Source organism: Nannospalax galili, unplaced genomic scaffold (assembly GCF_000622305.1).
Source record: "Nannospalax galili isolate Female #2095 unplaced genomic scaffold, S.galili_v1.0 scaffold682, whole genome shotgun sequence".
Classification (NCBI taxonomy): Eukaryota; Metazoa; Chordata; class Mammalia; order Rodentia; family Spalacidae; genus Nannospalax; species Nannospalax galili.
Genome location: NW_008348076.1, coordinates 370,548 through 381,017, shown reverse-complemented (window position 1 = coordinate 381,017; position 10,470 = coordinate 370,548). Strand labels below are relative to the sequence as shown.

The 10,470-nt window shown below is 44.6% G+C and overlaps 1 protein-coding gene across 3 annotated transcripts in view; it reads right to left on the bottom strand.

Annotated features, from left to right (window-relative positions):
* The window catches only part of Kiaa1841 (KIAA1841 ortholog), a 75,801-nt gene extending 72,346 nt beyond the window's left edge, over nucleotides 1-3,455 (bottom strand). For all 3 annotated transcript variants that reach the window (XM_008844479.3, XM_008844480.3, XM_017800966.2), the window contains exons 1-2: nucleotides 3,382-3,455; nucleotides 1,687-1,818 (exon numbers count right to left, since the gene is read on the bottom strand). The gene's annotated coding sequence lies outside the window, so the exon portion shown is untranslated. The remainder of the gene's footprint in view (nucleotides 1-1,686; nucleotides 1,819-3,381) is intronic.
* Between the last annotated feature and the right edge of the window lie 7,015 nt (nucleotides 3,456-10,470).

Below are 10,470 nucleotides of genomic sequence, written 5' to 3'. Positions count from 1 at the left end.
ATGTAGACCAGGCTGGCCTCAGTCTCACAGAGCTCCACCTGCCTCTGCCTCCTGAGTGTTAGGATTAAAGGTGTGTGCTACCACATCTGCGAAGTAGTATTGCTTTTATGTTTTAAACAACTTCTCTTTGTAAAGTTCTTATTTGGTCCTTGTTTTCCAAAGCAAAGTGAAAACTGGTCTGATTGATCTGGAAATGGATATTGCAGGAAAATGAATAATGTAAACATCATATTAGTATTATTTTGACCAAGAGCCAAAATATAGGCAAACCACAGAGGGGCAGATAAGCCAATTAACAGGTGTAAAACAGAAGTGCTCCCCAATTTTACTCCATAAGGAGATAGGTTTAGAGACGTTAAGTAATTTATACAGTGTCATAGATCTAATAATCTACCTTCAACTCAAATCTATTCTTTTTTTTTTTTTTCCGGTCTTTTTGAGACAGGATTTCTCTGTAGCCTCAGCTGGCCTGGAACCGCTATGTAGACCAGGCTGGCCTGGAACTCACAGAGATCTGCCTGTCTCTGCCTCCTGAGTGCTAGGATTAAAGGCGTGCGCCACCTCGCTCAGTTCATGCTCTTTCTTTACTATACAACACTAAGGTATAGGGAAGTAGTGTGTTGGAAATAATGGGAAAGGAAAGCCTTATCAATTGCAAAGCACTTATGTTTCAAGGAAACAACTGTGAAAGCTTCAGCTTTCGAGTTGGGGTGGGGATGGTTGAGGTATGACAGGAAAAAAAAAACCCTACCTATTCAAAATTAAAATATTGTAGGACACTTTTTATGTAAATGGATATAAGACACATTTTATTCAAACATTTGCTAATATCTCATGTGCCAGTCACTGTAGCTGAAGTTGGAACACAACTATATAGAAGTAAAAGATGGCGAAGGTCTATCTATGGCCAGTCACATTTATAGTTAAGTGACATTTAACTCCAGGTTGAGAATATCATCCACAAGTATAAGCTGTTCTATGGAAAAATATAGAGTATTTTCAGCCAAGAAGTACAAAGCAAAGATGACAGACTAATAGCAGTGTACCCAGAAGCCCGAAGTCTGGTTTAAGTTTGAACATCACATACCAGCCAAAGTCAGTCATCTAAACTTGAACTGCAGCAATAAAATTAGGTGATTAAAAAACTTATGACTGATGGTGTGGGGAGAATCAAAGGGATTACTTTGTGAAAGTACTTTGAAGATAATAAAAACACCTCACCAATGAGATATGACATATAATAATTACCTACTTCCTAGTGTTGTGCTGAGGATTGAGACATTAAAAACACACACTGGGAGGGCTTGGAGAGATTGCTCAGCAGTTAAGAACACTGACTGTTCATGCAGAAGACCCAGGTTCGAATCCCAGCACCCACATGGCAGCTAACAACTGTCTGTAACTCCAGTGCTAGGGGATCCGACAGCCTCTTCTGTCCTCTGCGGGCACTGCACGACATGGGTGCACTTACCTACATGCAGGCATAACACTCATACACATAAAATAAAAATAATAAATAAAATATTAAACACACACACACTGGAGTTGATATGCAGTAACTCTATGTAGTTGTTTACACAAGACATTGGCATAGGACATCAAGAGGTAGCCACAACAACGTAATCTTTCTGTTTGCATGAAACACAAAACATTAAGTGCTATAAAATCGTAGCTTCAGAGACGTACCTTACTGAAGGAGCAGTAGAGTGTGGTAGTTAAGAATACAGATCCTGAAGTCAAACTGTCCAACTCTGTATTCTAGCTCTACCATTAAGATGCTATGTGGCTGACATAATTTCTGTGTCTCAGTTTCCTCACCTGTAAAAAACAAAGGTAAAAATAGCTAACTCACACATTTTCAGGATACTTTGGATGGAAGTTTGCCTGACACACAGTGCAGACTCTGTAGCAGCAGTATCGCCATTTCTAAGATCCTCGGATTAAACAGGCTCATAAAGATCAACAGAAAATAAAACAAAGCACTGCTAATAAGAGTCGAGTGGGATATTTACCCAGCGTTTCCACTTCTGGCAATGTAAACTGGGGCTTCAGCTTAGGAAAGTAACAGCTACCTTTATTCTAAGAATTAATATGATAAAGCACCCAGCACAGTGTCTAACATAAAATGTGCAGCATGCCTTATCCCATTATTTTTCTCCATGCTACTTTAGCCATTATTGGCATATGATTTTTCTAGGAATTAAATAATTACTACAAAGCACTTGCTTAGTACATAAGTTCAGATCGTATAGAACTTCATTTTTATCCCCTTCTGGCAGGGTCTTACTTCGTAGTCCAGGCTGGCCTCTAACTGATGATCCTTCTGCCTCAGTCTCAAGAGCAAGAGGATTAGAGGTGTGCACCACCCAGCTCTTGGGCTGGGTCTTTGGTCTTTGATTTTTCCACTATCCCAGCAGATAGTGCTGAAAATGTTAGCTGAATCAATAGTCACAAACTCTTAAGAGAAACTTAATATACCTTTTGAAACCCACTCCAAGTTGAAGAGCCACAGTTCGCATGAGTTAAGTGTCTATACTGGAAACATAAATAGGAATCCCATTCTGTTGGATTTAGCAATTTAATTTTCAGGGAACAAAGTATTGTTCTCTTCTTGTCACTGTAATATACGCACCCTTTTTCATACAGTATGATTTGGAAAGTGGTATTGAATATAATTTGTTCGGCTCTTAAGATAGTCTAGGGTCTGGAATGTAGCTGCCTGTAAAGTACTTGCCTAGCAAGTGTGAGACCCTGGGTTCAATTCTCAGCACTGAAAAAAGTAAAATATAAGACGTCTGAAGCTCAAAATTATTCTAATACTAACGCCACTTGAGTTCATGATAAAACATCCTATTTTTAAAAAAAATTTACGGTAGAACATATTATTTACAAAACATACAAATTGTATTAATACATTAAACATAACTCGTTTCTGCCCTATCTCCTTATCTTGATTTATACATATGTGTAAATAAGACAATCTAAATCACTTCCAGGACAAAGAGAGGATTCTCATTTTGCCATCAGAAAAGGTTGTTGGAGACATTCTTTCCTCCCTGGGCAGGGCAGGAGGGAAGACCGGGGCCGGGCGGACAGGTGGCAGGCCGTGCACACGCGCGGACCAGACGAGGCTTCGCGCCCAGCCTCGCTGACCCCGGACAGACGCGATCCGAGGCGGTAGGCCGGATTCGGGAGGAAAACCGCACCCTCGACACATGCGGGCCTGAGGCTCCGGCAGACAAAGGCGTCGCCCGAGCGGGGCGGGACAGCAGAGGGCTGCGGGCCGGGCGGAGGTGGGACCGCCCGGGGCGTCCGCAACCAGGAGGCCGCCCCGCTGGGAGGGGGCCGCGCTGCCCCCGCCCAGCCCCGCGCTCAGCTCACCTCCGCCCGGCCACTACCGCCGTCCTCGCCGGTCACCTGCGGCGGCCCACACCGCACACGCGCGCCCGAGCGGGAGCCCAGCCCGTAAGCCTGCCTTTCGTACCGCCCCGCGCCGAGGGTGGAGTCTCTGCGCCTCCCGGCCAATCGCATGTTGGCACCACAGCGGCGCAGCCAATGAGCGGCGAGCTTTTGGGCCGGTGCGCGCGGCCGCCCGCTCTTGCTTCCCCTCTGGCTTTTACTTGTCGCAGTGCAGTGTCCGCACCCTCCCAGCTTCTTGTTTCTTAGCAACTATATCCTCAGAGTTTGAACCTAGATGACCGGCCTGGACTGCAGAAGAGGGCTGTGTGGGAGATAAAGGAATAGATTAGATCTCCCCAGCATCGGTCATTTAGGCGGAACAGGAAGATTCTATGCTCTAGCGTGACTTTGGTGGGCATTTAGGAACATGGTAAACTGGAAGGCGGGTGACTCTTCCCGGATATTCTGTGCAGAATGTGATCTATGCTAACTTAGAAGACTATCAGTCTTGGCGCTCTGAAGGAAGTGGTTTAGAGGTCAGCATGAGTTTGTGTTGGCTGTCACTCTTTGGGCAAGATTCCACCAAAAGAGATGATGTCTATTAATAACTGACCAGTTTATAAGCAGAGATGTAAGAGAACAGAACTCTCCAACCAGAGCCACTGTGTGGTAACTGCCTCTGTTGCTTCCCGCAGTCCTGAACATCTAAGGTCATTTTGGACACTTACTGTTGAAAGCTTTTCCTTATCCACTTTTCTTTCTTTTTGAGGACAGGATAAAGTCTTAACTCATTGTGTAGATGACAACTTTGAACTCTTTCTTTTCGAGACACATGTCTGTCTCATCTCCCAAGTGCTGGAATGACAGGTATTCACATCACACAGATCTTTTCCTCTTTTCTAGAAAGCATGTATTTATAAAATGACAGAAAGGATCCTTGAAAACTTAACCTCTTCAGTCTTTTCCATTTAAGGCTCAAATAGAGAAAGTTTAGGGGCCAGGAATGTAGTTCAGTTGCTTGAATACTTGACTAGCATGTACAAGCCCCGGGTTTGATCATCAGTGCTAAAAAAACAAAACAGTCCCCACAAAAAACTGGGTGTAGTATAGCTTAATTCCCAAATTTAGGAGCTTGAGGTAGAGGTGGAAATGGAGGTGGTGGCAGGAGGATCAGAAGTTCATGGTCGGGGCTGGAGAGATGGCTCAGTGGTTAAAAGCACTGACTGCTCTTGCAGAGGACCTGGGTTCAATTCCCAGCACCCACATAGCAGCTACGAACCATCCTTAACTCCAGTTCCAGGGGAATCTGAAGTCCTCTTCTGACCTCCGCAGCACTGCATGACACGGGTGCACTCACACACATGCAGGCAATACACTCACACACATAAAAAAAATAAAATATTAAAAAAAAGTTCATGGTCATCCTTGGCGAGAGAGAGAGAGAGAGAGAGAGAGAGAGAGAGAGAGAGAGAGAGAGAGAGAGATGAAGTGGCTTTGGCAAAGTCAAATGGCAAATGGCCAGCTCAGTAAGTTCAACCACCTTTCACACAGAATCTTTGTTGCTGCAATAACATACTTGACACAGGCAACTTAAGGAATGAAGTTTATTTTGGTTTATAGTTCAGAGTATACAGTCCATCATGCCGAGGAAGGTATGGTGACAGGCACAGGAAGCAGTTGGTCACATTATATCCACAGTCTACAGGAAGCAGAGCACAATGAACACGTGTGCATAGCTAACTCTCATTTTCTTTCAGTGCAGGACCCTGTCTGTGGAATGGTGCTGCCCACAGTTAGGTCCTCCCACCTCAATTAACCTGATCTAGATAATCACAGACATATCCAAAGTCTTTGATGTCTTTTCAGTGATTCTAGAGCCTGTCAAGTTGACAATACTATCAAATCATCTTTATACAGAAGGGAAAATATACTGAAAGCTTCATCCAATTCCCCTTCCTCACCAAGTCTAACCCGTTTGTGTTCAGAAGCTCATTTATTAGTTTTGATAGTCTTAAGTTCACTTTCTTTTGTTTTTAGACTGTTTTTGCTATGTAGTTCTGGTTGGCCTCGAATTCACTCTATACACTAAACTAGCCTCAAACTTGTGACAGTTCTCCTGCCTCTGCCTCGCAAGTATGAGATTACAGGTGTAAACTATTGTCTAGCTCTAGATTGCTTTTTGTTTGTTTCTGTTTGGAGGGGATGTTTATACGGGGTCTCCCTGTAGACCCTATGTTCTGGTTTGTTTCTTTGTTGCTGTGACAAAATACTCTGACCAATACCAACTTGAGGAGGAAAGGGTTTATTTATCTCACATCTCCTGGGTCACAGTTCATCAGGGAGCCCAAGATAGGAACTCAGGGCAGGAACCTGGAGGCAGGAGCTGAAGTACAGGCCTTGGAGGAACACTGCTTACTGGCTTGCTCCCTGGCCCCTGCTCAGCCTGCTTTCTTAAACACAGGCCCACCTGCCCAGGGGTGGCACCACCCACAGTGGGCTGGGCCCTCCCACATCACTCAACAATCAAGAAGATGCCCCCACAGACATGGCAACAGGCCAGTCCTATGGAGGCAATTCCCCAATTGAGGCTCTCTTGACCCAGGTGTATCAAGTTGACACTAAAGCTACCCAGCACACTCTGCTGGCCTGGAACTTGCCATGTAGACCAGACTGGCCTGGATCACACAGAGAGCCACCTGCTTCTGCCTCCCAGGTGCTGGGATTAAAGGTATGTGTCATTATGCCTGGCCCCTTTTTGGTCATTTTTTGAAACAGGATCTGTATAGCCCTGGCTGACCTGGAACTTGCTATGTAGGCCAGGCTGGCCTAGAACTCAGAGATCTGCCTGCCTCCTAAGTGCTGGGATTACAGATGTACACATATAAAGGTGGAAGGAGGGGCTGGAGAGATGGCTCAGTGGTTGAATACTGACTGCTCTTGCAGAGGACCTGGGTTCGATTCCCAGCACCCACATGGCAGCTACAAACTGTCCTTAACTCCAGTTCCAGGGGAATCTGAAGTCCTCTTCTGACCTCTGAGGCATTGCATGTCACAGGTGCACTCACATACATGCAGGCACTACACTCATACACATAAAATGAAAATAAATAAAATATGGAAAAAAAGGTGGAAGGAAAGAACTGACTCCACAAGCTGTCTTCTGACCTCCACACAAGAGTCATGGCATGTGTGTCCACACAGTACATTATACACACACAAAATACATTTTTTTGTCTTTTTTTTTTTTTGAAGCAGGGTCTCTCTGTAGCCCCAGCTGTCCTGGAACTCACTATGTAGACCAGGCTGGCCTTGAACTCACAGAGATCCACCTGCCTCTGCCTCCCAAGTGCTGGGATGTTGGGAGCTATTAATCCATATGTACATTGAGCTGTGGCAGGCTTGTTTAGTTTGTGTTTTGCACACCAGTACCTAATCTGCTAAGTCAGGAGGAATGTGTCTATATGGTGGAGTTCACAACAAGTATTTGATGGCTCCTTGACCCTGAGATACAGGTGGGAAAAACAGCTGTTGAAGCTAATTGAGCTAAGCAAATGGTGGCTGTCTGATGTTCTACTGTATAAAAAGGCTGAGCTAAAATAAACCAGGGCTGCAGTCTCTACTGACAGTCCTCCCAAGTATCTTTTCTCTGTCTCTTGTTTTTTCTTTCAATCCTCACCCCCCCTTTCAGGTACTGTCCGTCTTGGCCGGCTGGCACCGGCACTGGGACTACAGGTGTGCGCCACCACACCCAGTGACAAAATAATTTTTAAGATGCACTGTAGAAAGGCTAAATCAACCTAGTTAACATATATTACCTCCACATACTTACTTGCCCATTATTTATACACTTGTGGCAAGAACAGTTATAATCTCTTAGTAATTTTGAAGTATGTCATACATTGTGCATAGTCATCCTGTTGGACAACAGATCTCTTGAATTTATTCCCAACATCGCCCCAGTCCCTGTTCTCCAGCACCCACTTCCTAGCAATGTCATTTTACTGTTTGACTTTTTGAGATTCCACATGTAACTCATGCAGTATTTGGGTTTTTTGTGCCTGGCTTATTTTACTTCCTATAAAGCCTAGGTTCATTCATGCTGTCACAAATGACAATATTCCCTTCTGTTTTAAAGGCTGAATAGTTTTCCATTGTGCACACATACCACACTTCTCTTTATCCTTTCACCCAAAGATGGACACCGAGGAGGCGGACAGATTCATTGTCTTGGCTATTGTGTATAATGCAGTAAGAGGCATGTAAACGTGTGTGTGTGTGTGTGTGTGTGTGTGTGTGTGTGTGTATGTGAGGCCAGAGGACGACTTTCAGGAGTGGGACCCAAGGACTGAACTAGGTTGTCAGTGTTAGTGGCAAGTGCCTTTACCCACTGAGCCATCTTGCCAGCCCACTGATCTTGCTGTGTAGCTTTGGCCTCAAACTTTTGAAAATCCAGTCTCTGCTTCCCAAGTGCTGGGATTACAGGTGTATGCTAACATATCCAGCCAAACATCTCTTTGGCATACTGACTTGATTTCCTCAAGTTATAGACCTAATGATGAGATTGCTCTTAAGTTTTGAAGGGATTTCTATCATAGCTTTCCATAATGGCTATACTAATTTGCAGCCTACCAACAGTATGCAAGGCTTCTTTTCTCCATAGCCTTGTCAATGCTTACTATCTTTCCCCTATTTATTTGTTAATAGCCATTTCTAACAGATGTAATGTCACTGCAGTCTTGATTTGCATTTCCCTGACAGCAATTCTGAACATTTTGGGGGAGCCTGTGTGTACTTTAAGGGCATGATCCAGAAGTCTTACGTATCACTTCCACTTACATTTCATTGGCTAGAACTATGAAGGAAGTGGCTAGGAAATGCAGACTACTTGAACAGCTATGTAGTAACTAAAAGGTTGGAATTCCACTTACAATCAAGAAGAGTCAATACTGGTGGTCAATTAACTAGCAGTTTCTACACCAACAGCCTAATTTTAAAGATAAGCTAACCAGATCTCTGTCATTGACTTAATTAGAACAAATTATTTCTACAACATTTAATTTTATTTATTATTTTTATTGTATGTGTATGAGTGTATTGCCTGCACATGTCTAAGTGCATCTGTGTTGTGCAATGTCTGTGGAGAACAAAAGAAGGTGTCACATCCCCTGGAACCGGAGTTACGGATGGTTGTTAGCTGCCATGTGGGTGCTAACACAAGCCAGGCCCCCACTGTCTACAATTCTTTCAGGATAACTGTTCCAAGCTCCACAGCAACAAACTGAACACTCAATGGCTTTTCCAGCCCAAAGTTCCAAACACTTCCACAATCCTCCAACATTCAGTCTGTCACAACAGTGCCCCACTCTCTGGTACCAATTTCTGTTCTAGTTTGTCTCTCCGTTGCTGTGACAAAACACTCTGACCACTACCAACCTGGAGAGGAAAGGATTTATTTGCCTTACACGTCCCAGGTTACAGTTCGTCACTGAGGGAGCCCGAGGTAGGAACTCAGGGCAGGAACCTGGAGGCAGGAGCTGAAGCACAGGCCATGGAGGAATGCTGCTTACTGGCTTGCTCCCCTGGGGCATGTTCAACCTGCTTTCTTATGCAACACAGGCCCACCTGCCTAGGGGTGGCACCACCCACAGTGGGCTGGGCCCTCCCACTTCTCAATAATCAAGAAGATGCCCCACAGACATGGCCATAGGCCAGTCCAATGGAGGCAATTCCCCAATTGAGGCTCCCTTGACAAAGGTGTATCAAGGTGACACTAAGGCTATCCAGCAAGGCTTTCATGTTCACTCAACATTTATGCGGGTTTCTGGGTATTCGAATTGCAGTCCTCATGCTTATGTGGCAAGAACTTTAGCTGTTGGGTCATCTCCTCAGGCCTCTTGTACTTTTGTAACGAGGGCTCTATCCTCTTTTCAGAATGAAACCTTTTGGCATTAATGACAGTACTAGGAAAAGACAACTACTTTAAATTTATACATTCTTTTTTTAAAATTACCCAGTCTTTCAATATATAACAAGTGGCTAAAATGTGCCAGGTACGGCTACAGTGCTGGGGATGGGCTGGGGAGATGCTCAGCAGATGAAGGCACTTGCCACCTAGGCTGATGACTTGAGTTCAATCCCTAGATCCCATATGGTAGGAGAGATCTGATGCCCCCAAACTGTCCTCTGACCTCCACACTGTACAGACACACACAAAATAAATAAAAATGTAAAAAATGTGCTGGGGATGCAAGAGAACACAAAGGGATATACACTAAAAAGCGTGAAAATGATAAAAGGATGACAAGAAAAAGAGGCGCCGTTTAAACCAGCGTAGCTCAGCTGATGTGGTGGCACACACCTTTAATCCCAGCACTTGGGAGGCAAAGGCAGGCAGTTCTCGGTGAGTTTGAGGCCAGCCTGATCTACATGGTGAATTCCAGGCCAGCTAGGGCTATAGGCAGACCCTGTCCCCAAAAAGGTCAAAAAATAAAACAGGGTAACTCAGTGAAATGACGCTGGATCAATGGCTATAAAGGTGCAGAAGACGGCTGTAAGGGTGTCTAGGAGGACAGTGCTCCAAACACAGGAAAAATAACCAAGGGTGGAAGCAGCCTTTACTATTCAGTAACATGAGGGGGCCAGTGTGACTCCTGGGCAGAGCATAGATGGCCAGTAGGAAGGGATCAGATGGCATGACACAGAAACGGAATCTGAATTTGTATTCAAGTGGGAAGCCATTGCAGGTTTTTAGCAGGAGAGTTATGATCTGATTTAGATTAAAAAAAAAAAAATCTAAAAACAAGACTGCTAGAGTGGTAGCTCGCATGTGCAATCTCAGTGTTCCAGAGCCCTCTGTTAGGAGGATAACCATGAGTTCAAGGCCAGCTGGGGTTACAGAGAAAGACTGTTTGAAAACATCCAAAACCAAATCCAACCAAACCACCATCACCACCACCACCAATTAACCATGATGATTCTGTTCCCCTCTTAACAGACTTGTTCTGATGAAGTCAGGGCAGAAGCTGATGACCATCTAGGTGAATAAGGATGTGGCTTAGACTGGGCGGGGGC